A 26,514-nucleotide genomic window follows, 5' to 3' on the forward strand; every position below is an offset into this window, starting at 1 on the left:
TTTAGAAATTTGTGTATAGTTTAGGTTTTGCATTTAGGTCTGTGATCCATTTTGAGTTAATTTTCGGATAAGGTGAAAGGTATGGATCGAAGTTCACTTCTTTTCACTTAAGTTTGTGTCTTAGAAAGCTAGCAACAATGTTGAGGGGATTGGAGAGACAAGAAAGTTGAATGTTTCTAAATTTATCTCTTGATGTTCTAGAACTTTGTGCATCAATAGATAAATGGAAAAATCATTCCCAACACAGGGATTGCTGACATTTATGAATCAATCACATTAATTTGGCCAATATGAATGGTAAAATATTTTAAAAATACATAACAAGTAGCCTGTTGGACGTATGACTTGGTGATTTGGCTGTATAGACATAGCTTGAACCCTTCTTTTGACCCTAAATTTACTCCCTTATTTATGACTTGGGAGTTATAAAGAATTTAAAAGGAAAAATGTTTTCTTTTATGTTCTGTGATTGTACATCTGAGTGAGATAATTAGTATTACGCTTTGCTAATACTCCTGGTGGTGTCATGATATTAAGGGAAGATGAATTTACTTTGACTAATGGGTAAAAAAATAATCTGTTTTAAGAAAATCCAGGTGTTGGCTTATGAAAGATGAAATTCTAGAGATTCCTCATTTATGCTGTAGACAACAAAAATAATACATAAGCAAATGGAATTGAGGCAGGAGAATAGGGTCTGCAGTTGGGGAACCTAAGGCCATTTCACACTGACTTCCTAGAACTAAATTGAATGGAAAACCCTAACTTTGCACATCTAAGTAACAAAAGGACCAGAGGCTACTCCCTTTGCAAACCCCCACTGCATGGCAGATGGGAAATTGAAAGTACCTCTGATCCGTTGGTTTTTGCATAGGAGTGCAACTTTGTAACTTCACTTCAGCCTCTGATTTGTTGCAGACAGCAACCAATCAGACTGATTGGCTGCCAAGTCTTTGTTTGCATAGACGTTCAACTTTGTAACTTCACCTTAGTCTCTGATTGAGGGCCACCACTTCATTTACAAGAGGTGAACACAAAGTGGCCAATGGGAAATCTCTAGGGGGTATTTGGACCTGAGAAGATTCTGTATCCAGGCCCTTGAGCTGCTGCTGCTGCTGGCTCCCACACTGTGGAGTGTACTTTCACTTTTCATAAATCTCTGCTTTTGTTGTGTCATTCTTTCCTTGCTCTGCTGTGTGTTTTGTCCAATTCTTTGTTCAAAACGCCAAAAACCTGGACAACTTGCAGTCAAGACCCTCTACTGGCAACAGAACTACTTCTTCTACCCATTCTACAACTTCATTTTCAATGAATAGTCTATGCTATTCTTGAATTTCATTTAAATTAATTTAAATTAATTCATTTAAACTATCAAGTGGAAAGTAGAGAATAGCGGTTTAGGCTGCGGAATCCAAATACTCAGGTTCAAATCCCAGTGTCTCTAACTGCATGACGGGAAAGCTCCTTAAATGCGGTGATCTCATTTCCTCCTCTATAAAGTGTGAAAGATGATACTAATATATATGGCTTTTGTGAAAGTTAATTGAAATAATGCTTTAAATGCTTAACTAAGACTGATAAGTAGTATGTGATCAATAAATATCACCTATTCTAAATATTAATAAAATTGAGAGCTTGCTTTAAGCTATTCTATGCATTGTGAAAGGATATAACCATGGAATAACACAGGGCTTCCTTCCTCAGGGAGTCTGCAATTTGCAACTCATTTAGGGATGCATGTGTAAAGAATGACCACTTAAAATTCAACCAGAGGCTGCTCTGCCTACGGAGTGGCCATTCTTTATTCCTTTACTTTCCTAATAGACCTGATTTCACTTCAAAAAAACAACAACAACAACAACAACAACAACAACAACAAAAAACTCAACCAGAATGAAACAAGTGTTGTATTATATTTGTTAGATGAGGTGCGGCTAGAGTGATTATCAACCCCTGGGTGGATTAGAGGATGTTTCAGCCAAGGACAGTGTTTAATTTGGACCTTGGAGGAGGAGTAGGGGTCCCGTAAATGGAGAAGCAGAAGAGAATGACTCAGACATTGGTCCAGAAAGGGTTTGGAGAAGAATTCTCTTGAGCTGAAGAAGGAAGGATAGGGGGTGGTGGGAAAGAAGTGATAGAAAAAGCAAGCAAAGAACAGATCTTAAAGGAACCAGAATGCCAAGAGGAGAGGTTGGGCTTGGGTTTTTCTTTACCATATTTTATACATTTTTCATATTAGTTCTTGGAAAAAGCCAGCCTGGAAGACTACTCATGAAAGGTTTTATTTCTCTTCCTTTCAAAAAAAAATATGAAACGAAAAACAAAAACCACCCTTGTAAATCATTAATGGCCCATTTTAAAAAGGAGGTTACAGCCTGGGAGTTACTATTTTTCTGTTAGAGAAATAAAAAGGAATATATTGAATTATATGAAATACAAATTGGCCTCTGTGCTCCAGTACCTATCTGGGACAGATTTATAAATACTGAAATGATATAAATGATGGTTATTCAGCCCATTTAACATTAGAGAACTTTTGATGGCAAAGCAAGGACACTGAAAGAAAAAGTTCTAGGGAAAAATAGTTGTAGTCTGGAAATCTAAGTTATTCTTTATTCTTCCATATTGATTTATATCTATTTAGAACTTGAAGACTTTTAGTGTTTTGCCTACTCTGCCAATTCTTGGAACATTTGCGGAACTGAGAATTTCTCCATTTATTACTTCCTAACTACATTTTAAAGGTAATAGTGAAATCTTAAATTGTTCGTTCTCTTTTCATTGTGCAATATCATTGAGGTAGAACTAATATTCAGAGAATTAATTTCCAAGATTTTTAATTCTGAAAATGATACAGATTATTTTTGTCAAGTTTAATCTGATGTCTCCTAGAATAATACTGGGGAATCGCGCTGGGAACAGAAGATAAAAAATTGTTCATATTCTAGATTCGACAAGCTATACTTTAATTAACAGGCTGCAGTTGAAGAAACGACTCCAAGAATTAAATGTGAAAACCATCTATTAATTCTCTTAGAAGAGTTTATCTATGTCACAAATGGGAGTGATTTAAATTGTCTGTGGCACCTTTATGTTATTATTGAAAATGGAAAAAAAGAAAAATGCCCACCCTCACAGGCTTTTTGAGGCAAAGTTTGGTGGCACCCACAATTTTAACTTCAGCATTGACAGAGTCTCTCCCCATCTTAGTTGGCATTGGCTTTCAGGGTTTCTACCAAGGCATTTCTCTAGGCTTACTCTCTAAAAAGATGTTCTTGTTTCATCAGAGCTAACCTAGTTAGTGTACCATTTCCATAGGACTCTGATAAATGACTAGAATTTCAGATAAAATAATTTCAGGGTCTAGTGTTTATCCATTCGTTAATTCATTTGGTGTTTATTGGTTGTTATTAGATAAACCTATTTTCACTTGAAAGGAAGTGTGAGAATAACATAGGCTTTAGAGCCTGAAGTTCTGAGTTCAAATTGTGAGTCTATCCTTAACCTCCCAAAGGTCTCTGCTGAACTCATATAACTTTTCTGAATTTCAGGCCTTTCATTTATAGAGTAGTGTGAGAATAACAACCACACAGGGTGATTGTGACTACCCTGAAGGGGAATTGCCAGGTGTAAAGTGCTATTTGAAATTTTTTTAAATTAATAAATCCTGCTGAGGGAACACTTTATCATCACAGATTGCTTCTTTTATGGTGTTAGTTTCAGGCATAGGAAGGTGGATATAGAGTACTACTTGGGATGTGTGGCAGGTTATATGTTCTGAAGATGACTGTAGTGTTCTCTTGTCCCACACGCTCTTTTTGCAATGTGATCTTGACAGTCCCCGCATTGGGAGGTCTGTTTCCTACCCTTGGACCTAAGTGATGTTTTCTCCTGTCTTTGCTTTCTTGGGACACTTACACTTAAAACCTAGCCTTAATGCTGTGAGGAAGCCCTGTTCCACTTACGTGGAGGAGAGGCCACGTGTAGGTTGGCTGGCAGCCTACCCGAGGTCTTAGCTGACAGCCAGCATCACCCAACAGTGGATGGAGATGCTTTCACACTTTGAGTGTCCCCAGCTCAGGCCCCGGATGACATGGAGCAGGGACATGCCATCTATGAAGTATCCCCTTCAAATTCCTAACCTACCAGTGAGGCAGGAGAATAGGGTCTAGATGCAGGAAACTTAAGGCCATTTCACGCTGACTTCCTAGAACTGAATTGAAAGGAAAACCCTAACTTTCCAGGCCTAAGTAACAAAAGGACTGGAGGCTACTCCCCAGCCTTTTCTGCTACAGATGGGAAATTGAAAGTACATCTGATTGGTTTGCTTTTTGCAACCAATCAGACATTTGCAGAGGAGTGTAACTTTGTAACTTCACTTTAGCCTCTGACTGGTTGCTTCCCACAACCAATCAGACATTTGCATAGGAGTGTGACCTTTGTAACTTCACTTCAGCCCCTGATGGGTTGCTTTCCACAACCAATCAGACTGATTGTGTACCACCACTTCATTTACTTGAGGTGAACACCTAGTGGTCAATGGGAAACCTCTAGGAGGTATTTGGACCCAAGAAGATTCTGATCAGGGGCCCTTGAGCCCTGCTAGGGCCTGCTCCCACACTTTCACTTTCTGTTTCTTTCACTTTTCTATCTCTGCTTTGGTTGCTTCATTCTTTCCTTGCTTTGCTGTGTGTTTTGTCTAATTCTTTGTTCCAAATGCTAAGAACCTGCACAACTTGCTGTGAAGATCCTCTGCTGATAAAACCAGAATCCACGAGAATAATAAAATAATTGTTTCATGCCATCAAGTTTGGGAATGGTTTGTTACACAGCAACAGCTAACCAGAACAAGATGGGAGGATTTATCTACACAAAACCTGTTTTTAACATTTTAGTAAGGTTGTAAAGAAAATGTGAATAGTATTTCTATTGTTTCGATAGCTTTAAATCATGACGGCAAGCTATAGTTATTTGCTTAATGAAACTTCAGAGTAAAATAGATTAAGAATTATTGGAAATTAGGCTGGGCACGGTGGCTCCGCCTATAATCCCAGCACTTTGGGAGGCTGAGCTGGGCAGATCAACGAGGTCAGGAGATCGAGACCATCCTGGCTAACATGGTGAAACCCTGTCTCTACTAAAAATACAAAGAATGAGCCGGGCCTGGTGGCGGGCACCTGTAGTCCCAGCTACTCCAGAGGCTGAGGCAGGAGAATGGCGTGAAACCAGGAGGCGGAGCTTGCAGTGAGCCAAGACTGCACCACTGCCCTCCAGCCTGGCCAACAGAGCAAGACTCCATCTCAAAAAAAAAAAAAAAAAAAAAAAAATTATACTTTTTCGCGTAGGATCAAATATCATGAGGCGAATTGTCATAATTGTCATTTTCATTCCCACATCATCTCCTTAGAAATTGAGTACAGGGGCTAGCTGTATTCCTGTTGGTTTCTACTTCTGCAAGGAATGAGAAGTGAGCTTCTCCTTTCTTAATGTCTTCTGAGTGGGATCCCACACATGAACTGTTCTAGCAACTCCTCTCCCTGGCATTCAATCTTTCAGAATCGGCAGGCAGAAAGCAGATGCTCTGTGGATGATCTGGGAAGAGACAGTGGAAGAATTTTATCACTTTGCAGCTCTAAAAGATACTTCAGACTATTGGCTTTTTCTGAACCCAGATGTTTCAGCTCTGTGGTTTATCTCCTTGTCTGTTCAAGAAGATTGTTAAATCTCTCATGAGCTTTCTCTCTTGAAACCTCGGGGCCTTTGCTCGAATGGTTTATTTTACCCAGAATGGCTCCTTTCAATCCCTAGCCTTCTGAGTCCAGTAGAAATTCCATCTCCTTCATGAAAGTTTCGTGAGTTAGCAGCAGCACTTAGGACTTCTTAGCACTTTGTTGGCACTTCTTTTAGAATTCTTAATGCCGCCAATGCCTGTTTCCCTGATGAGATCGCGATGCCATTCTTGGCAGGGTCTCCATCTTGTTCTCCTTCCTGACCCCTACTGTGGTTTCTCAGGAAATGCTTGTTGAATTCCATAAGACGGCCCGGGGGAGTGCCAAAATTGTGCAATCAGAGTCGAGACACTTGGCTCCTAGTTTGAGGTCTGAGCCAGGTCTGTCAAGAGGAGATTCTGAAAATGGTCTTGTGACCCCAGAAGATTCTTCATGCTCTGGGCCTCCTCAGTTTGCTCCTCTGTAAAGGGAGGCAGGGCAGTGGTTCTTAACTAGGTACACTTTTTCAACACCATGGTGCCCAGAGGGTCTAATACATCCTTGGTTGTGCATCTTTGGCTGGATATACAATTTATAAGATACCTTCCCGTTCCAGAAATATATGTGGGCTGTTGAATATTACTGTAGCCTGTGGAGGTAGGTGGAAGGAAGTAAGCAGATTGGAATTACAGGTTAGGACTTCAGAGATATAACAAAAAAACCCTCTGAATAATAATAGCTAATATTTATGAAGCTGGGCTTGGAATGCATTATTTCACTTACTAAGGCACAATGCCCTTATGGGGCAGGCACTACTGTTATCCCATTTTGTAGATAAACTGGTTTAGTGAAGTCAAATAACGACCCAAGTTGCTGAACTAGGTTGCTGAGCACTGGAACTGAGATCAAACCCAGGCTCTCTGACTTCAGAACCTGTATTCCTAACCACTCCCTGGCTGCCTTTCTCTTAGTTTTTGCTTTTATTATGTGGAACTGATCATATGGTTAAGAAGTATTGACTTTATCAGTCTTTGCAATTCCACTCTGTGTTCTGTATAATATTTAGTTACTGGTAGTTAGGAAGTGATGTTCACTTATAACAATCTTTCATAGAGACAGTGCATGCAGGCGTGGTTTGGCCATTTAATTTTTGAAAACTGCAGCATACCATACCAGATTCATACCAAGGTGGCATTTTATTCTTTCACACATACAGTCATGAGTAGCTTCATGAGAGGGATACATTCTGATAAATGCATCACTAGGCAATTTTGTCATTGTGTAAACATCATAGAATGTACTTACACAAACCTAGATGGTATAGCCTATGCCACACTTGGACTATATGGGACAGCCTATTGTTCCTTGGCTACAAAGCTGTACAGCATGTTACTGAACTGAATACTGTAGGCAGTTGTAACACAATGGTATTTTTGCATGTAAACAAACTAAACAGAAAAGGTACAGTAAAAATGTGGTATAATCTCACAAGGAGAACTGTTGTCTGTATGGTTTGTCATTGGTGGAAAGGAATTTGAAAGGAATTTACTTTCTGAAGGAAATACCTAGAGTTAAAAGAACATCTGGTGTTACAAGGTCATCAAAGACCAGGAAATGTATCAAATCTTCTGGAAACTCACCCAGAGTTCTCATTAGTGATGAGGGAATTGCTATTCTGTAATTGCATAGATGGAACAATGATAACTCATTTCCATTGCAAAATGTTTCACCCCACAGAGTGATTAAGCAATTGGTATTTATTGCACCCAAGATATTGTTCACGTTTCTATTTGTGAACAACTCCCATATCTATTCTTTCACTCCCCATTTCCCTATCATTGGATAATTTCCAGCTGCATCTGTAATGCCTCTGCCTGGTTAAGTGGCTCTTGGCTCCTGCTGAGCATGACTGATGGGCTGAATTTCCCCTCAGGCTCTTCTAGTGCCCAATTTCCTAGTCTCTGTTGGCAGAACTCCTTTGTCCTATACATACTCTGTCTTAAGGTCAGCTCTGCTCTCAGCTGTGCCCTGTCTTCCAGTGGTGGTTCAATCTGGTTCCGTTTGCCTCCATGACATTACTAAAATCTCTTTCCATCTCTTGGATTCAACAGCTCGAAATCACGTTTGTTTTTTTTTTTTCTATAGAATCATGACTTCCTTTTCCCCACCCCCAGAGTTTACTCTTAGACCTCGACCAATTTTATTTTCAGCTCCAGTCAGTTAAAAGAAAAAATTCTGCTCTAAAGTGGTCATGTGATGCCTTCCCTTCCAAGGAGAGTGTGGATAGTGTAAATGGGTCTGGTGTGACCAGCATTAGTGCTTAGGGTCCCAGGAAGGAAAGGCAATCGGGAAGGATTCCAGTAGAGTAGGTAGAGGAAGGGGCATCAGGCCAGTGGTCAGTGCTTCTGGCCTCCCACAAGTCTGCTGGCAATGCAGAGCACGTGGTATAGAGGTCAGAATATTCCAGACCTGGCCGTGAGACAGCTCGAAGACATGGGCAAGTAACTCCCTGCCATCTTAGAGTTGCAGTCTCTATGAGAGTGGCCCCCCTGGTGGCCCATCTCCCTTCCTTATATTATTGGGGGTAAAAAAGTGCCTCACTAAAAAGTGTACTTTCCAGTCTCCTGAGAAGTTAGATTTAGCCACATAGGTATGGCTTAGAAGAACTAAATGAAGTTCTGTGGGGACTTAAGCAGAGGAGGCTACTTAAAAATGGGAGATAACTGAATGCAGAGCAGCACCCTTTTGGCCTTTTTCCCTTTCTTCCTGCAGCCTGGCATGCAGATGGTGGGATTTCCACAGCCGACTTGCACCATGAGGTGCTTGGTAATAGAAGTACAGTGTATTAGTGCATAGCGCCTAATAGGGTATTTGTGCACAGCGCCTACAGGGCATTAGTGCACAGCACCTATAGTATATTAGTTTTCTATGGCTACATAAGAAATTACCAGAAATTTAGTGGCTTAAAACAACACATTTATCATCTTACAGTTTCTGTGGATTTGGAGTCTGAGGATGCATTCTCTGCTCAAGGTCTCGCGAGGCTGAAATGGGCTGTGCTCTCATCTGGAGCTTGGGCCCCTTTTCCAAGCTCGTTCAGATTTTGGCAGCATTCACTTCCTGGCAGTGGTGGAGCTGAAGTCCTGGTTTCTTCTGGGCTGTTGGATGGGGGTCCACGCAGCTCCCTGAGGCTGCTCTCACATCCTAGCCTCGTGGCCCCTCCCACATGGCTGCTTTCTTCTTAAAGGCCAACTGGAGAATCTCTCTTAGAGAGGCTCAAAAGTCACCTTGTAATTTCTTTAGGATGAGCCCAATGCCTTTTAAGGGCTCACCTGGTTATCAGGCCCACTCAGGATATTCTCCTTTTTAATTAAGTTAAAGTCAACTGATCTGGGTCTTTAATTACATCTGCAATGCCTCTGCAACTTTGTCATGTAATGTAACCTAATCATGGTAGTGAGATCCATCTTATTCACCATTCTGCCTGTGATTGAGGGGCGGGGACTATTCTGAACACCAGGGGCAGGAATCTTGGGACCATCTGAGTTCTGCCTCCTACAAATAAGATGGTGCAGTAGAAATATAGAGCCAGGCTCTCAGGAAGTGTAGCACTTCCTCAGCACCTATAAGCTGTTTAACTCTGAATTTTTTTTTTTTTTTTTTTTTTTTTTTGATGGAGCGATCTCAGCTCACTGCAAGCTCTGCCTCCTGGGTTCACGCCATTCTCCTGCCTCAGCCTCTCAAGTAGCTAGGACTACAGGTGCCCGCCACCACACCCAGCTAATTTTTTGTATTTTTAGTAGAGACAGGGTTTCACTGTGTTAACCACGATGGTCTCGATCTCCTGACCTTGTGATCCGCCAAATGAGAGACGTGTTCTTGGTTTACTGAAGCCATATTCAGGCCTCTTTTACTGGCAGGTGAAAACATACCTAATTGATTCAACACTGAGGTTGGAGAAGCTATTTCTTATTTTATTTTGAGACGGTCTCACTTTGTCGCTCAGGCTGGAGTATGGTGGTGTGACCACAGCCCAATGTAACCTTTAATTCCTGGGTTCAAGGGATTCTCCCACCTCAGCCTCCTGAGTAGCTAGGAAAACAGGCATGTGCCAACATGCCTGGCTAATTTTTAAATTTTTTGTAGGAATGGGGTCTCACTATGTTGCCCTTGCTGGCCTTGAATGCAGAAGCTATTTCTAAGATTTAATCTTTCCCTTTCTTTGGGGGGCATTCTCTTTGCTGTGTGTATACTGGCTGATGCCATGTTTGAAATTCAAAACTCTCTTGCTTGCCAGTCATAGCTCTATGCATCCCAGGTGTACCTCGTAATTCTCCAGTGGCGATTCTGTTTGTTGTAGAGAAGAAGGCGTGGAATTTGAAGTTAGAAGACCTTGCTCCCAGGGTGGGCTTCTTCGCTGATCAGCTTTATAATCTTGAGCAAGTTACTTCATAGAGTTAAACCTGAATGCCCTTTAAGAAAATAAAGATAATAATCTTACCTCTCTTGCCTACTGTATAGGATTGATGTGAGGAACAAATGAGAGAGAAATATGTGAAGGTGTTTTGAGCCCTGTAATGTTTGCTTGAGCAAATGTTAATGACATGCCATGACTATCCATGCATTCATCTGTTCATTCTACAAACTTAATCTGAGTGCATTATTTGTTAAGCATTGAACTGGTGCTGGGAATTCTAAGATTAGTAAGAGAGAGTTCCTGCCCTCACAGGGTCATAGTTTTTTGGGGTGGAGGGAGGGACAGACACATAAACAGAGTATGAGATGTGCTAGGATAGAAGAATATATGGATTAGTCGTAATCTAGACCTAAGGGGTCATCAGAATCTTTCTAGAGGCTTGGGCAAATAAGAGATAGTCTGGTGAATAAGTATTAATAACAATAATTACTATGCATAGAGTATTTGCTATGTATCAGGAACTGTTCTAAGTATGTTTTATGTAGTCCTGTGATGTAGGTACTGTTATTTTAGCCTCCATTTTGCAGATAAGGAAACTGAGGCACAGGATAATTAAATAATATGCCCAAAATAACACAGCTGGTAAGCTGGTGGAGCCCATCTAGGCTGATCCCATAACTGTTCACTCCAGAGCCTGATGCTATACGTGTTATGCACTGAACCAGGTGGGGTGGCCTGTGCAGACAGATGTAACAGAAAGCCTGTTCTGTGGAGAAACTGCAAGTAGTTCATCAGGGTCCCAGCAACTTACCAAAAAGTAAGGATGGGAGAAAGAGGGAGTTAAGGGTAAGAGAGCATAGAGAGGTAGGACAGAAGCTGGACAGCTCTGACATTCTACCAGCAAGCTTTTATATTACGCAGAAGGAAGTCAGGTAAGGATCTTGGCCAGGCTTGTTCTTTGTAAAGATCACTGTGGCACAGATGGATAATGGGTTGAGGAAGTAATATTGGACGCAGGGAAAATAGTAAGGAAGTGCTGGCAGCTGGGTTTAGGGGAATAGTGAGTCTGGGGACAAAGTCGTGGATATGCAACACATGAAAAAGTTAGGATGATTTGGGTGGTGGTTGACAGAAAAGGAAGAATCAAGAATGAGTTGCAGTATCTGGTTTTACCTGAGAGAAGGGTCCTTTGCAAAGATGAATACTGGAGGAACAAAAGGAGGAAAGGTGATGAGATCTGAATATATGGAGTGCGAGGTGCTTTTGATTCGTGTAAATAGGCAGTGAATACAGCTGTGAATCTGAGAGATCTGGAATGTGAAGATAGGCTTGGGAATCGTCAATATGTGGATTATAATAGAGGTCATGGGGATGGATGAAATTGGCAAGGGAGAGTAATGTGGAGAGATAAGGACCAAGGACAGAAGTGCAGGGAGCTCCCATCCTTGAAGTGTGAGCTGGGGGAGACGAGGTGTGCAGAGAGACAGGAGGAGCTCTAGTGCAGGGAAGTTAAAGATGCAGAAGCACTAAGTGTGTGGTTTTATGCAGAAAGGAGACTCGATGCACATTAAACAAATAGGACAAGTAAGCGAACGAGTGAAAAATACTCCTTGGACTTGGCCGCAAAAAGATAAGAGCAATTCCAGTGATTGCTCTGCATGGACATCAAGTTGCAGAGGATTGAAAAATAAATGGAAGCTGCAAAGGTAGAGCTAATAAGTACACAAACAAATGAACAAAACCAAAAAATAAGAAACAAGCTTTTTCTAGGACTTTGTGACAGAAGGAGGAAGTCCATCGGATAGGTGAAGAGGGTGTAGGATCCAAGGAGAGTTTTTTTTTTCTCTTTTCCTGTAAGATGGGGACATATGAGCCAATTTTTAGTGTGAAGGAAAAGAACCACTGGAAAGAGCCTACCTGTGTGGGCAACATAGTGAGAGCCCGTCTCTACAAAAAAAATTAAAAACATTAGCAGGGTATGGTAGTTATGTGTCTGTAGTCCCAGCTACTTGGGAGGCTGAGGTGGGAGGATCGATTGAGTCTGGGGGTGGAGGCTGAAGTGAGCTGTGATTGTGCCATTCCAGCCTGAGTGACAGAGTTAGACTCTGTCTCAAAAAAACACAAAAAACAAAACAAACAAACAAACAAAAAATAGAGCAGCTAATATAAAGAAAGAAGGATGATAAAGTGAGGTTTCCTGGGGAGGCTGAGGGAACAAGGTTCAGCAGCTGGGTAAGAGGATTCATCATAGGGAGAACGTTTTCTTCCTTTAGATGGAGAGAGAGGAAGCTCTCCCTAGGCTCCCACCCACCACCCACCTGACTCTGCCAGGTCCAGGACACTGACCTGCCACACCAACCTCTGCCTTGTGCTGTTGTCATTCAGACACATGACAGCATGCATCCATTCAGCAAATACTGGTTGAGTACCTACTAGGAGCCAGCCCCTCTTTGAAGTACTGGAGGTACATTAGTGTTCACAGCAGACAAAAATCCCAGCTCTTGAGTTTACCTATTCTGGTGGGAGGGCAGAGGCAATAAAATAACTGAGTAAATTATGCAGCAGATTAGAAGTTGATAAGCCCTAGGCAGAAAAACAGAAACAGGAGAAAGAGAGGAATGAAGAAGGGTCTGCCTGAGAAGGTGAGACTTGAGCAAAGACATGAAGGAGGCAAGAGAGGAAGTCCTCCCTATGTTTGGAGGAAGAATATTCCAGGCAGAGGCAGCAGCAAATGCCAAGGTCCCAAGGCAGGAGTAGGCCTGGCATCTCTGAGGAGCTGAGTGAGTGAGTGGTGAGGGCTGAGAGATAATGACTGGTTGGAGTGGCAGGTCACTTAGGACCTCATGTGTCATTTAAAGGATGTTGGCTTTCATTCTGAGATGGGAGACCATTGGAAAGCTGTGAGCAGAAAACTGATGTAGGCTTTCTTATGGTTTAAAGGATCGCTCTGGCTGCTATGTTGAGATTGACCGTGAGGATTGAGGAGGTTGGGGACAAGTGTGAAAGGTGGGAAGCCAGTGAGGAGGCCATTGCAACAATCCAGGTATTGAATGATGTGGCTTGGGAGAGTTGCTTTAGAGGAAATTATGAGCAGTGGCTAGACTTTGTATATATCTTGAAGGTTGAACCGGAAGGGTTTATTGACAGTTTATGAGGAAGACTCCAGAACTTTTGTCTTGAATAATCAGAAAGCCTCTTATCTGTTCCTTGTGAAACAGAAGCTGGTTTTAATTTTCTTTGTATGTTTCATAGTTCCAATTGCAGTTCTGGGTGAATTTCAAATTTTTGGTAAAAACTATTTAAATTTAATTGAAAGATTTGTAGCCCTCTAAACTCATGCCCTGTGGGATGATTAAAGTAGCTAATTTGTTGTTTTAAATATACCTTTTCCCTACACTCAACACTAAATCTCTCAAAGTAACATCTACTTTCTGGAAGCAAATGGGACTCGTATGGTGTGACTCATAGAACAGGTAGGGATTGCTCAGGAATTTTGGATGGAGGAGAGAAAGAAAAGAGTTGGCCCAAGGGGGCACCACATTGGAAACTGGAGCAGCTGAGGGCTGTCAGCTGACAGGTGACTGGCAAAGTAAGAGTGGGAATCTGAAAAGCAAGAAAGAAAACCCAGATTTTTTCCTTAACACCTTCAGTGTCTGACAATGTACATGCCTCTGTATGGCTTGCAAACAGCAAGGACTTCGTTGCATCTTAAATTCTTGAATTACAAGCAGAAGGAAGACAATATTGGAAATGTGTCCTACTTTTGTGTTCTCTTAAAAAAAAAGCATCAATTTTTTTCTTTCCCCCCATGATTCTAGAACTAATGTGCCAGTCACCTGGGTGTTTGCCCTCAGATCCATCCCCACTCTTATCTTTGACTGCTCTGAACTGCGGGTGGCTTCCACTGCAGACTTCACTTCCCAGCTCCCTTCCCCACTGGCTCCAGGCTTAGTGGGTGTGAAGCTCTGCAGGGGATTGCAGGGTGTGAAGTGCTGTACTGAAGAACCAGGGTATTTCTTCCCCTCCCTTTTCTTCAAGTGATGTTCCAAAAGTAGCTATATTTTCTCTCCTAAAAGTCACAGATTCCACTGAATGGCTCGGACTACTGGCTTTGTTAATATCACCTCTTCTCTTTTCTCTGCCACTACTACTTCTTGATTCTGCTAATTGCTGGACTGCCCTACTGCTTCCTGTTACCTCATTGTTTCCTGTTACCTCTCATAAAAGCTTTGTAACTTGGTCTCCATATTAAATTCCTAATATTGAGCTACCTGGTATGTGCTGTTTTCTTAGTTGGAACTTGACTGATACATGTATTTATTGTTGAAATTTGGCAAAATGAGAGTTTTGTAGAGCATACAAAGAAGAATATAAAATCACCACTAATCCCACCATCCAAAGGTAGCTGTAGTTAGTGTTTTGGTGTGTATCTTTCCAGTTTATTTTCATGTGCATATAAGCATTTTTTTTTTTGTTCACAACTTTGGAGACATACTGTACTCTTTGCTTTGTAATCTTTTTTTCCCATTTGATATATTGAAAAAATTTCAAAATCATCTGGTATTCTTGTATAACATGATTTTTAAAAATGGTTACTTCTGTGACTTCAAATGGATATACTAGAATTTGTTTAACCATTGGACCACTGCTGGTTGTTCAAATCATTTCCAATATTTTGCTATTATAATACTATATGCAAGTTTGGGGGTATATTTCTGATTGTTTCCTTAGAGTAGATCCAAAAGGCAACTTCTGCAAGAGCAGAGGTGTTATCTGGCCTGCCCACTGATGAATTCTCAGTGCCTAAAGCAGTGTGGGAAGGGATACATACAGTCTAGGGACCTCATACATGTTGACCTGCCTCTCATTTGGAGGCCGGGGCTGATTCATCATACAGAAAGCAGTCGGGTCAGAACTGGCTGGCTGCCTGATGTATTGTACAGGATGGAGCCTCCAGGCTACCACAGCTGCTAGGATTCATTCAGCTGGTGGAATTTGCCTTGTTGTAACTGAGAGCCAGCTGGACTGAGAGTGAAGGCCAGAGCCTTGTGGATTCCTGTGAAGTCCACTCCTGTTCTCCCAGGACATCCATTGGCTGTTCTCCTGAGGCTCTCATAACCATGCCATGCCAAAGCCCAGGCCCTGCCCCAGCTGGACGAAGCCTGCAGGGGTGGGTACTTCTGGTTTCAGATCTTTCTGATGGAATTTTCAGGCCTCTTCGACTCTGAACTCTTAAAAACTGAGATTTTCGTAATTTTAGGCTTTCAACTACACTCTTAAATACACTATTTTGAGGGTTAGTTCAGGTCTCAAAGAAAAGCTTGACCACCAAGTAGATAGTAATTCTGTCCTTTTTGGTAAAGGAAGTTTAACGTAACCTTTACCAAGTTAACCAGCTTGCAAGTTTTTTTTTCTTCTTCAGCAAATAAGTCACCACAGGAAGCTGGAACCGGGTATCAACATTTATCTTTGGTTTGCCTAAGACCAAATAAATGACTTTATGCCTCAGGCTAAATAACAACAACATGCCAACAAAATAAAAACCACAAAGGCAAAGTGGAATGTGGAGGACAAGAAGGTTTCATGCTAGGGATTAAACTAGAACATGAAGATGTATCTGGAGATCTCCAGTTCCGAATACCCTGGACACTGTTAACAAGTTCCAAATGATTTAAAGTACTAATTGAATTTGATAATTGTTTATTGATCACGTAGTATATACTCCATGTCCGAAGCTGCTCTAAGTAGTTTCACCTTAAGCAGAGGAGACTGAGGTACAAATTCACATCTCGGTAAACACTAAAGGGCTTGGTTAGGAGCCCAGGATTGCATTGCCTAGGTTCTAATCCTAGCTCCACCATTACTCGCTGTGTGATCTTGGGGAAGTTGTCAGCTCTTCCTTGGCTTCAGTTTCCTACTCTATAAAAAGGAGGTAATATCCCACAGAGTTATTGGGATAATTAAATGAATTAACATATATAATGTATTTGGAACACTGCCTGGGACATGGCATATCTGCTTTGTTGTTCCACAGCTTCTCTCCAATGCCAAGTTTTCCTCTGGGTTGGGGTGGGGTGTGACTGGGGGAATTTTGCCCAGCCATTTATTTGGTGTGTATCCCCTGCATCTGCAGGGACTTCCTAGCTTCCACCTCTTTGTGGCTACCTAACCTTGCACTTGAAATACATGACCTTTGGTCAACTCCCAGCTTGCCCCTCAGTGAGTGATTAATGTAACACACTAGGCTAGGGAATGTAGAAGATAGGGAATTGTAAGGGGTGGTCTTTCCTTGATGTGCTCAGCCTGTGAGGGTCTAACATACCTGGTCCAGGAGGAGATACCTTAGAGAAGGATGCTGGCATTGGTATGGGGTTCCTTAAAATCATTGAAAGGAGGCCTAGTCTCTGAGAATGATTCTTAGCAACTAGACAGCCTGCCAATATGAGGACAATGTACTCAAGACAATCTAGCCTTTCACCCAAATTCAGGAATCTTTGGACACTATCCCTTGGGAGATGATCATTTAATTTCTGCTCTAACATTTTATTCATTTGTTTACTCACTCACTGGGTTAGGCCAGTCATGGGGACTTCACCACTTTGTCCTATCAGAGCATAGTAAATTCTCCCAAATGACTTCCAGCGGGTCGTTCTTATTCTGGTTTTTCATACAACAAGTCAAATCTCTATTTTATATATTTAATGGCATACATTATCTTCCTGAATCTTTTCCTCTTCAGACTTGTTTGTTCTAATTCAGGTCATTCAACAAATACGGCATGATTTTCACACGCTCTGACATTCTGATTGCATTCTTGGGAAGATTCTCACTCTGAGAATCTCCTTAAAACAAAGCACAGATGATGGCTGAATAGGAACAGCTCTGGTCTGCAGCTCCCAGTGAGATCAACGCAGAAGGCGGGTGATTTCTGCATTTCCAACTGAGGTACCCAACTCATCTCATTGGGTCTAGTTAGATAGTGGGTACAGCCCACAGAGGGTGAGCCAAAGCAGGGTGGGGTGTCACCTCACTCAAGAAGTGCAAGGGATTGGGGAACTCCCTCCCCTAGCCAAGGGAAGCCATAAGGGATTGTACTGCGAGGAACAGTGCATTCCAGCCCAGATACTACGCTTTTCCCACAGTCTTTGCAACCTGCAGACCAGGAGATTCTCTTGGGTGCCTACACCACTAGGGCCGTGGTTTTCAAGTACAAAACTGGGTGGATGTTTGGGCAGAAACTGAGCTAGCTGCAGAAGTTTTTTTTCATACCGCAGTGGTGCCTGAAATGCCAGCAAGACAGAACCATTCATTCTCCTGGAAAGCAGTCTGAAGCCAGGGAGCCAAGTGGTCTAGCTCAGCAGATCCCACCCCCACAGAGCCCAGCAAGCTAAGATCCATTGGCTTGAAATTCTTGCTGCCAGCATAGCAGTCTGAAGTTGACCTGGGATGCTCGAGTTTGGTGCCGGGGAGGGGCATCCACCATTACTGAGGCTTGAATAGGCAGTTTTTCCCCTCACAGTGTAAACAAAGCTGCATGGAAGTTCCAACTGGGTGGATCCCACAGCAGCTTGGCAAAGCCACTGTAGCCAGACTGCCTCTCTAGATTCCTCCTCTCTGGGGAGGGCATCTCTGAAAGAAAGGCGGCAGCCTTAGTCAGGAGCTTATAGGTAAAACTTCCATCTCCCTGGGACAGAGCCCCTGGGGGAAGGGGCAGCTGTGGGCATAGCTTCAGCAGACTTAAATGTTCATGCCTGCCAGCTCTGAAGACAGCAGTGGCTCTCCCAGCACAGTGTTCGAGTTCTGCTAGGGGATAGACTGCTTCCTCAAGTGGGTCCCTGACCCCAGTGCCTCCTGACTGGGAGACACCTCCCAGCAGGGGTCAGGAGACACCTCATACAGGAGAGCTCTGGCTGGCATCTGGCAGGTGCCCCTCTGGGACAAGGCTTCCAGAGGAAGGAGCAGGCAGCAATCTTTGCTGTTCTGCAGCCTCTGCTGGTGATACCCAGGCAAACAGGGTCTGGAGTGGACCTCCAGCAGACCTGCAACAGAGGGGCCTGACTGTTAGAAGGAAAACTAACAAACAGAAAGGAATAGCATCAATATTAACAAAAAGGATGTCCACACAGAAACCCCACCTCAAGGTCACCAACATCAAAGATCAAAGGTAGATAAAGCCACAAAGATGAGGAAAAACCAGTGCCAAAAGGCTGAAAATTGAAAAACCAGAATGCCTCTTCTCCTCTAAAGGATCACAACATCTCGCCAGCAAGGGAACAAAACTGGATGGAGAATGAGTTTGACGAGTTGATAGAAGTAGGATTCAGAAGGTGGGTGATAACAAACTCCTCTGAGCTAAAAGATCATGTTCTAACCCAATGCAAGGACGCTAAGAACCTTGAATAAAGGTTAGAGGAATTGCTTACTAGAATAATCAGTTTAGAAGAGAACATAAATGACCTGATGAAGCTGAAAAACACAGCACGAGAACTTTATGAAGCACACACAAGTATCAATAGCTGAATTGATCATGTGGAAGAAAGGGTATCATATTGAAGATCAACTTAATAAAGTGTGAAGACAAGATTAGAGAAAAAAGAACGAAATGAAACAAAGCCTCCGAGAAATATGGGACTATGTGAAAAGACCTATGTTTGATTGTTATACCGGGAAGTGACGGGGAGAATGGAACCAAGTTGGAAAACACTCTTCAGGATATTATCCAGGAGAACTTCCCCAACCTAGTAAGACAGGCCAACATTCAAATTCAGGAAATACAGAGAACACCACAAAGATACTCCTTGAGAAGAGCAACCCTAAGACACATAATTGTCAGATTCACCAAAGTTGAAATGAAGGAAAAAATGTTAAGGACAGCCAAAGAGAAAGGTCGGGTTACCCACAAAAAGAAGCCCATCAGATTAATAGTGGATCTCTCTGCAGAAACCCTACAAGCCAGAAGAGAGTGGGGGCCAATATTGAACATTGTCAAAGAAAAGAATTTTCAACCCAGAATTTCATATCCAGCCAAACTAAGCTCATAAGCGAAGGAGAAATAACATTATTTTACGGACAAGCAAATGCTGAGAGATTTTGTCACCACCAGGCCTGCTTTATAAGAGCTCCTGAAGGAAGCACTAAACATGGAAAGGAAAATCTGGCACCAGCCACTGCAAAAACATACCAAATTGTAAAGACCATCAACACTATGAAGAAACTGCATCAACTAATGGGCAAAATAACCAGCTAGCATAATAATGGACATGATCTAATTCACACATAACAATATTAACCTTAAATGTAAATGGGCTAAATGCCCCAATTAAAAGACACAGACTGGCAAATTGGATAAAGAGTCAAGACCCATTGGTGTGCTGTATTCAGGAGACCCATCTCATGTGCAAAGACACACATAGGAAGTTTACCTTAACCTTTACCAAGTTAACCAGCTCACAAGTTGGTTGTGATGGAGGAATATTTACCAAGCCAATGGAAAGCAAAAAACAAGGGTTGCAATCCTAGTCTCTGATAAAACAGACTTTAAACCAACAAAGATCAAAAAAGACATAGAAGGGCATTACCTAATGGTAAAGGGATCAATACAACGAGAAGAGCTAACCATCCTAAATATATATGCAACCCATACAGGAACACCCAGATTTATAAAGCAAATTCTTAGAGACCTACAAAAATACTTAGACTCCCAGACAATAAGAATGGGAGACTTTAACACCACACTTAACACCCAGATTCGTAAAGCAAGTTCTCAGAGACCTACAAAAAGATTTAGACTCCCACACAGTAACAGTGGAAGATTTTGACATCCCACTTTCAGTATTAGGTAGATCAACAAGTCAGAAAATTAACAAGGATATTCAGGACTTGAACTCAGCTCTGGACCAAGCAGACCTAATAGACATCTACTGAACTCTCTGCCCCAAATCAACAATATACATTCTTCTTAGCACCACATTGCACTTATTCTAAAATTGACGACATAATTGGAAGTAAAACACTCCTCAGCAAATGCAAAAGAACAGAAATCACAACAGACAGTCTCTCAGACCACAGTGTATTCAAATTAGAACTCAGGATAACAAAACTCACTCAGAACTGTACAACTACATGGAAACTGAACAACCTGCTCCTGAATGACTCCTGGGTAAATAACAAAATTGAGGCAGAAATAAATAAGTTCTTCAAAACCAGTGAAAACAAAGACACAATGTACCAGAATCTCTGGGTCACAGATATAGCAGTGTTCAAAGGGAAATTTATAGCACTAAATGTCCATAGGAGAAAGCGAGAAAGATCTAAAATTGACACCCTAACATCACAATTAAAAGAACCAGAGAAGCAAGAGCAAACAAATTCAAAAGCTAGCAGAAGACAAGAAATAACTAAGATCAGAGCAGAACTGAAGGATGTAGAGACACAAAAAACCCTTCAAAAAATCAAGGAATCCAGGAGCTGTTTTTTTTTTTTTTTTTTTTTTTAAAAGATTAACAAAAATAGACCACTAGCCAGACTAATGAAGAAAAGAGAGAAGAATCAAATATATACAACAAAAATGATAAAGGGGATATCACTACTGATCCCACAGAAATAAACTACCATCAGAGAATACTATAAACACCTCTATGCAAATAAACTAGGAAATCTAGAAGAACTGGATAAATACCTGGATACATAAACCCTCCCAAGACTAAACCAGAAAGAAGTTGAATCCCTGAATAGACCAATAACAAGTTCTGAAATTGAGGTAGTGATTAATAGCCTACCAACCAAAAAAAAAAAAAAAAAAAAAAAAAAAACGCCCAGGACCAGATGGAGTCACAGCCAAATTCTACCAGAGGTACAAAGAGGAGCTGGTACTATTCCTTCTGAAACTATTCCAAACAATAGAAAAAGAGGGACTCTTCCCTAACTCATTTTATGAGGACAGCATTATCCTGATACCACAACCTGGCAGAGGTACAAAAAAAAATTTCAGGCCAATCTTTCTGATGAATATCAATGTGAAAATCCTCGATAAAATACTGGCAAACAGAATTCAGCAGCACATCAAAAAGCTTATCCACTACAATCAAGTTGGCTTCATCCCTGGGATGCAAGGCTGGTTCAACATACACAAATCAGTAAATGTAATCCATCACATAGACAGAACCAATGTCAAAAACCACATGATTATCTCAATAGATGTAGAAAAAACCTTTGATAAAATTCAACACCACTCCATGCTAAAAACTCTCTAACTAGGTATCGATAGAATGTATCTCAAAATAATAGCTATTTATGACAAACCCACAGCCAGTATCATACTGACTGGGCAAAAGCTGGAAGCATTCCCCTTGAAAACTGGCAGAAGACAAGGATATCCTCTCTCACCACTCCTGTTCAACCTAGTATTGGAAGTTCTGGCCAGGGCAATCAGGCAAGAGAAAGAAATAAAGGTATTCAAATAGGGAGAGAGGAAGTCAAATTGTCTCTGTTTGCAGATAACATGATTGCATATTTAGAAAACCCCATTGTCGCAGCTCAAAATCTCCTTAAGCTGTAAGTAACTTCAGCAAAGTCTCAGGATACAAAATCAATGTGCAAAAATCACAAGCATTCCTATACACCAATAACAGACAAACAGATAAATTATGAGTGAAATCCCATTCACAATTTCTACAAAGAGAATAAAATAAGTAGGAATACAAGTTACAAGGGATATGAGGGACCTCTTCAAGGAAAACTACAAACCACTTGTAGAGGACTACGTGCTCACAAACAGGGTGTTCCCGATAAGTCCTGCTCTCGCAAACGAAGCAGGGCATTGGGGGCCTGTTTATATGTAAATATCTTGAAAATCCAGAAAGTCAGGGAAAGGTCAGAAAAACAACAATGTGTCTTGTGACTTGGCAACATTCCAAAAACGACTGTATAAAATAAAGCAGAGCGCGCCATTCGAGGCGGCCGCCATGTTTGTCTTGTCTTGTGTTGTCTTGTGTGTTCATTCCTTTGTTTAGAAAACACGCGGACCCCAACACCACTGGTCAAGGAAATGAAAGAAGATGCAAGCAAATGGAAAAACATTCCATGCTCATGGATAGGAAGAAGAATCAATATCATGAAAATGGCCATACTGTCCAAAGTAGATTTGATGCTATCCCCATCAGACTACCACTGACTTTCTTCACAGAATTAGAAAAAAACTACTTTAAATTTCGTGTGGAACCAAAAAAGGGCCTATATAGCCAAGACAATCCTGGGCAAAAAGAAAAAAGCTGGAGGCATGATGCTACCTAACTTCAAACTATACTACAAGGCTACAGTAACCAAAACAGCATGGTACTGGTACCAAAACAGATATACAGACCAATGGAACAGAACAGTGTCCTCAGAAATAACACCACACATTTACAACCATCTGATCTTTGACAAACCTGGCAAAAACAACCATTGGGGAAAGGATTCCCTATTTAATAAATGTTGTTGGGAAAACTGGCTAGCCATATGCAGAAAACTGAAACTGGACCCCTTCCTTACACCTTATACAAAAATTAACTCAAGATGGATTAAAGACTTAAACGTAAGGCGTAAAACCATAAAAATCCTAGAAGAAAACCTAGGCAGTACCATTCAGGATATAGGCATGGTCAAAGACTTCATGACTAAAACACCAAAAGCAATAGCAACAAAAACCAAAATTGACAAATGGAATCTAATTAAAGAGCTTCTGCACAGCAAAAGAAACCATCATCAGAGTGAACAGAGAGCCTACAGAATGGGGGAAAATTTTTGCAATCTATCCATCTGACAAAAGGCTAATATCCAGAATCTGCAAAGCACTTAAATTTACAAGAAAAGACCCTATCAAAAAGTGGGTGAAGGATATAAACAGACACTTCTCAAAAGAAGACATGTGGCCAACAAATATATGAAAAAAAGCTCATCACTGGTCATTAAAGAAATGCACATCAAAACCACAATGAGATACCATCCCACACCAGTTTGAATGGCGATCATTAAAAAGTCAGGAAACAACAGGTGCTGGAGAGGATGTGGAGAAAAAGGAATGCTTTTACACTGTTCGTGGGAGTGTAAATTAGTTCACCCATTGTGGAAGACAGTGTGGTGATTCCTCAAGGATTTAGAACCAGAAATAACATTTGACCCAGCAATCCCATTACTAGGTATATACCCAAAGGGTTATAAATCATTCTACTATAAAGACACATGCATATGTATGTTTATTCCAGCACTGTTCACAATAGCAAAGACGTGGAACCAACCCAAATGCCCATCAATGATAGACTGGATAGAGAAAATGTGGCATATATGTACCATGGAATACTATCCAGCCATAAAAAGGATGAGTTCATGTCCTTTGCAGGGACATGGATGAAGCTGGAAACTATCATCCTCAGCAAACTAACACAGGAACGGAAAACCAAACACTGCATGTTCTCACTCATAACTGGGAGTTGAACAATGAGAACACATGGACACAGGGAGGGGAACATCACACACTGAGACCTGTCAGTGGGTAGGGGTTTGTGAGAGGGATAGCATTAGGAGAAATACCTAATGTAGATGATGGGTTAATGGGTGCAGTAAACCACCATGGCATGTGTATACCTATGTAACAAATCTGCTTGTTCTGCACATGTATGCCAAAACTTAAAGTATAATTAAAAAAATGCAGCACAGAGATTTAGTCTCAACACTCCATATGCAGAATAAGAGTCTCCTTGGTGGATCTACTAATAGAGCCTAAGACTGTTTTAGCTTTTAAAGGAAAATTTTAAATGAGTCATTATTTGCCTAATTTTCTTCCACACGATAGCTATGTAATTGACTTTGTAAATCTACAAGTAACAGTTTAATTTCACTGCAGCTCACTTATCCTCTGATGTAATTTTGAATTTGCCAGTTAGAGGTATTTCTGGTGCCCATAATTTTGATAAGGATAAGGCTGAATTAGAAAGGCAAGGATGGCATACTCCAGCACCCCAGTACAAATTTTGCTCTGAGATGAATACCCATCTACTAATCAACACTCTTTGACTTTGGATTCAACTAGTTGATTCTTCCCACAAGTCAGTCTATAGTTGCTACTCATGTGTCTGATTCAGTTTCGGTTGCTGTAACAGAATACCATGGACTAGGTGATTTAAACCACAGAAATGTGTTTCTAATAGTTCTGGAGGCTGGGGTAGTCCAAGGTCAAGGCACTGGCAGGTGTCTGGTGACATCCTCTTCCTGGCTTGCAGTTGGCCATTTTCTTTTCTGTCCTCACATGGGGATAGAGCAGAAAGAGAGGAAGCTCTCTCACGTCTCTTTGTATGTATATATGGGCACTGATTTCATCGTGACACCTCAACCCTCATGACCTAATTGTTTCCTGAAGGCCTCATCTCCACAGACCCTCACATTGGAGATTTAGGCTTCAAAATGCAAATTTTGGGGATACGTAAACGTTCAGTCCAAAGCACCAATTTTTAAGTTCTTCACTTATTAGTAGGGTGACATTGGGAAAGTTATGTATAATAACTTCTTTGAACCTCACTATCATCTGTAAAGTGGAGGTACCTTGAAGTGAGGGCTAAGATAAATTATAGCAAAGGTTTATCACAGTGTCAATCATTTAATAAATGTCAGTTATTTAATATGTTATTTCTCCATCTTGTCCACTAGATACCACAAAATTGATCTGATAATTCACAGTTTCAATATTTTCCTGTCTTTTTTTTTTTTTTTTTTGAGATGGAGTCTTTCTCTGTCCCCCAGCTAGAGTGCAGTGGCACAATCTCAGCTCACTGCTAACTCTGCCTCCTGAGTTCACACCCTTCTCCTGTCTCGGCCTCCTGAGTAGTTGGGACTACAGGTGCCTGCCACCATGCCCAGCTAATTTTTTATATTTTTAGTAGAGACGGAGTTTCATCGTATTGGCCAGGATGGTCTGGATCTCCTAACCTCATGATCTGCCCACCTCGGCCTCCCAAAGTGCTGGGATTAGAGGCATGAGCTACCACGCCTGGCCGAGCTTTTCCTATTTTTAATGACTTTTAAAAGATTAATTGGCAATGATCTTGATATGAGCCTAGAGATTTGTTTAGCAACTAAGAGCAATTATGACTTCCTATAGAGCACTAGATTAGCCTAGTGACTAATACAAATAATATCATTAATTTGGGTGCTGAGGAGAGGAGCTCCACAAGAGCTGAGAATCAAACCTGGAAGTCAGACAGTAGCTTTTTTTTTTTTTTTTTTTTTTTAAATGTGGTATGCAGAAATGGAAGACCATGCAGGATAATTTCTATTAGATTTTATTACAGAACATTCAGCAGGAATGTTACTGCTCAGATTGGCGTGGGTGATTGTTGCATTTACTTGGACATTGTTTATCTGATAGCGTCATGATGATTAGGAGGTTCTGGGATCAGAATGCCCTGGCTCCATCGTTTGCCAGTTTGTGTAAGGTCACAGCTGGAACCTTGACTGAGTCTCAGTTTGCTCATCACTTCAATGGTATCTAGAATATAAGACGGTTTGAGGATCATGGGGGAATGTGTGTCTGAAGCGCTTATCCTGGTTCCTAGTCCATAGTAATGGACTCAGTAAATGGTAGCCGTGATTTTAACTATGGTAAGAGAAAATTTCACAAAGGAACTGGCCACCAAACACCACTAAAAATTTAATCATTGCCGTTTTTACAGCAGGCAGATTATGTGAATACTTGCTTCCTTTTCTCTCAAGGATGTAACACTGTGACGAAAAGAGAGTGTTTTCTGTCAGTGACTCGCCGACTTCCCTTTCACTAGAATCCAGCTTATTAGCTGCATGGTTAACTCTTGGAGCCAAGAAAATGTCCTGCACATGACACTGCCATCAAGCAGAGGAGACGTGTTTCTCAGCCTCCCCTCTCTGAGACTTAATAGCTTGTGAAGGCTAGCCTTTACTGACGCATGAAGCTGTGTCTGCCTGGGTTCAGTGCTGGAGACACTGTGTTAACCCCAGCAAGCGAGCCACCACCGGAGCTTTGCACAGGGAGAGACACCACATAGCGAGAAAGGCAGGTGAGGCAACACACACACCATCCCCAGACGGCCATGGGTCCCCAGCGACAGGAAAAATACATGTTTTCTTAAAGAATTAGAAAATAAAACCTCTTGCTTTTTTCTGTGTGGCTCATTGGTAGGAGATCTCAAATTCTAACCCTTGTTTTCTCTTTTACCTCTCTGTCTGCTGAAAAGCAGCGCTTAGATCCAGTATCTAGGATGGTGAACCTCCTGGATGCAGTGCTGCAGTGGCTACGCTGGGATAAAAAAACAAAACAAAGACCGCTGGGAAAGGAGGAAAATGATATTTTTCTCTCTTTCAATAAAGCATGTGAAATATCTA

At 41.4% G+C, this 26,514-nt stretch overlaps 1 long non-coding RNA gene across 1 annotated transcript; it reads left to right on the forward strand.

Moving 5' to 3' along the window:
• Positions 1–962: 962 nt before the first annotated feature.
• LOC119620720 (uncharacterized) lies at positions 963–26,514 on the forward strand. The gene is made up of 4 exons (XR_005237275.2): positions 963–1,027; positions 2,645–2,744; positions 16,865–17,070; positions 25,870–26,514. It is a non-coding gene; the product is annotated as an uncharacterized lncRNA (long non-coding RNA).

The sequence above is a fragment of the Chlorocebus sabaeus genome, chromosome 11 (assembly GCF_047675955.1).
Source record: "Chlorocebus sabaeus isolate Y175 chromosome 11, mChlSab1.0.hap1, whole genome shotgun sequence".
In the NCBI taxonomy this organism is placed as follows: Eukaryota; Metazoa; Chordata; class Mammalia; order Primates; family Cercopithecidae; genus Chlorocebus; species Chlorocebus sabaeus.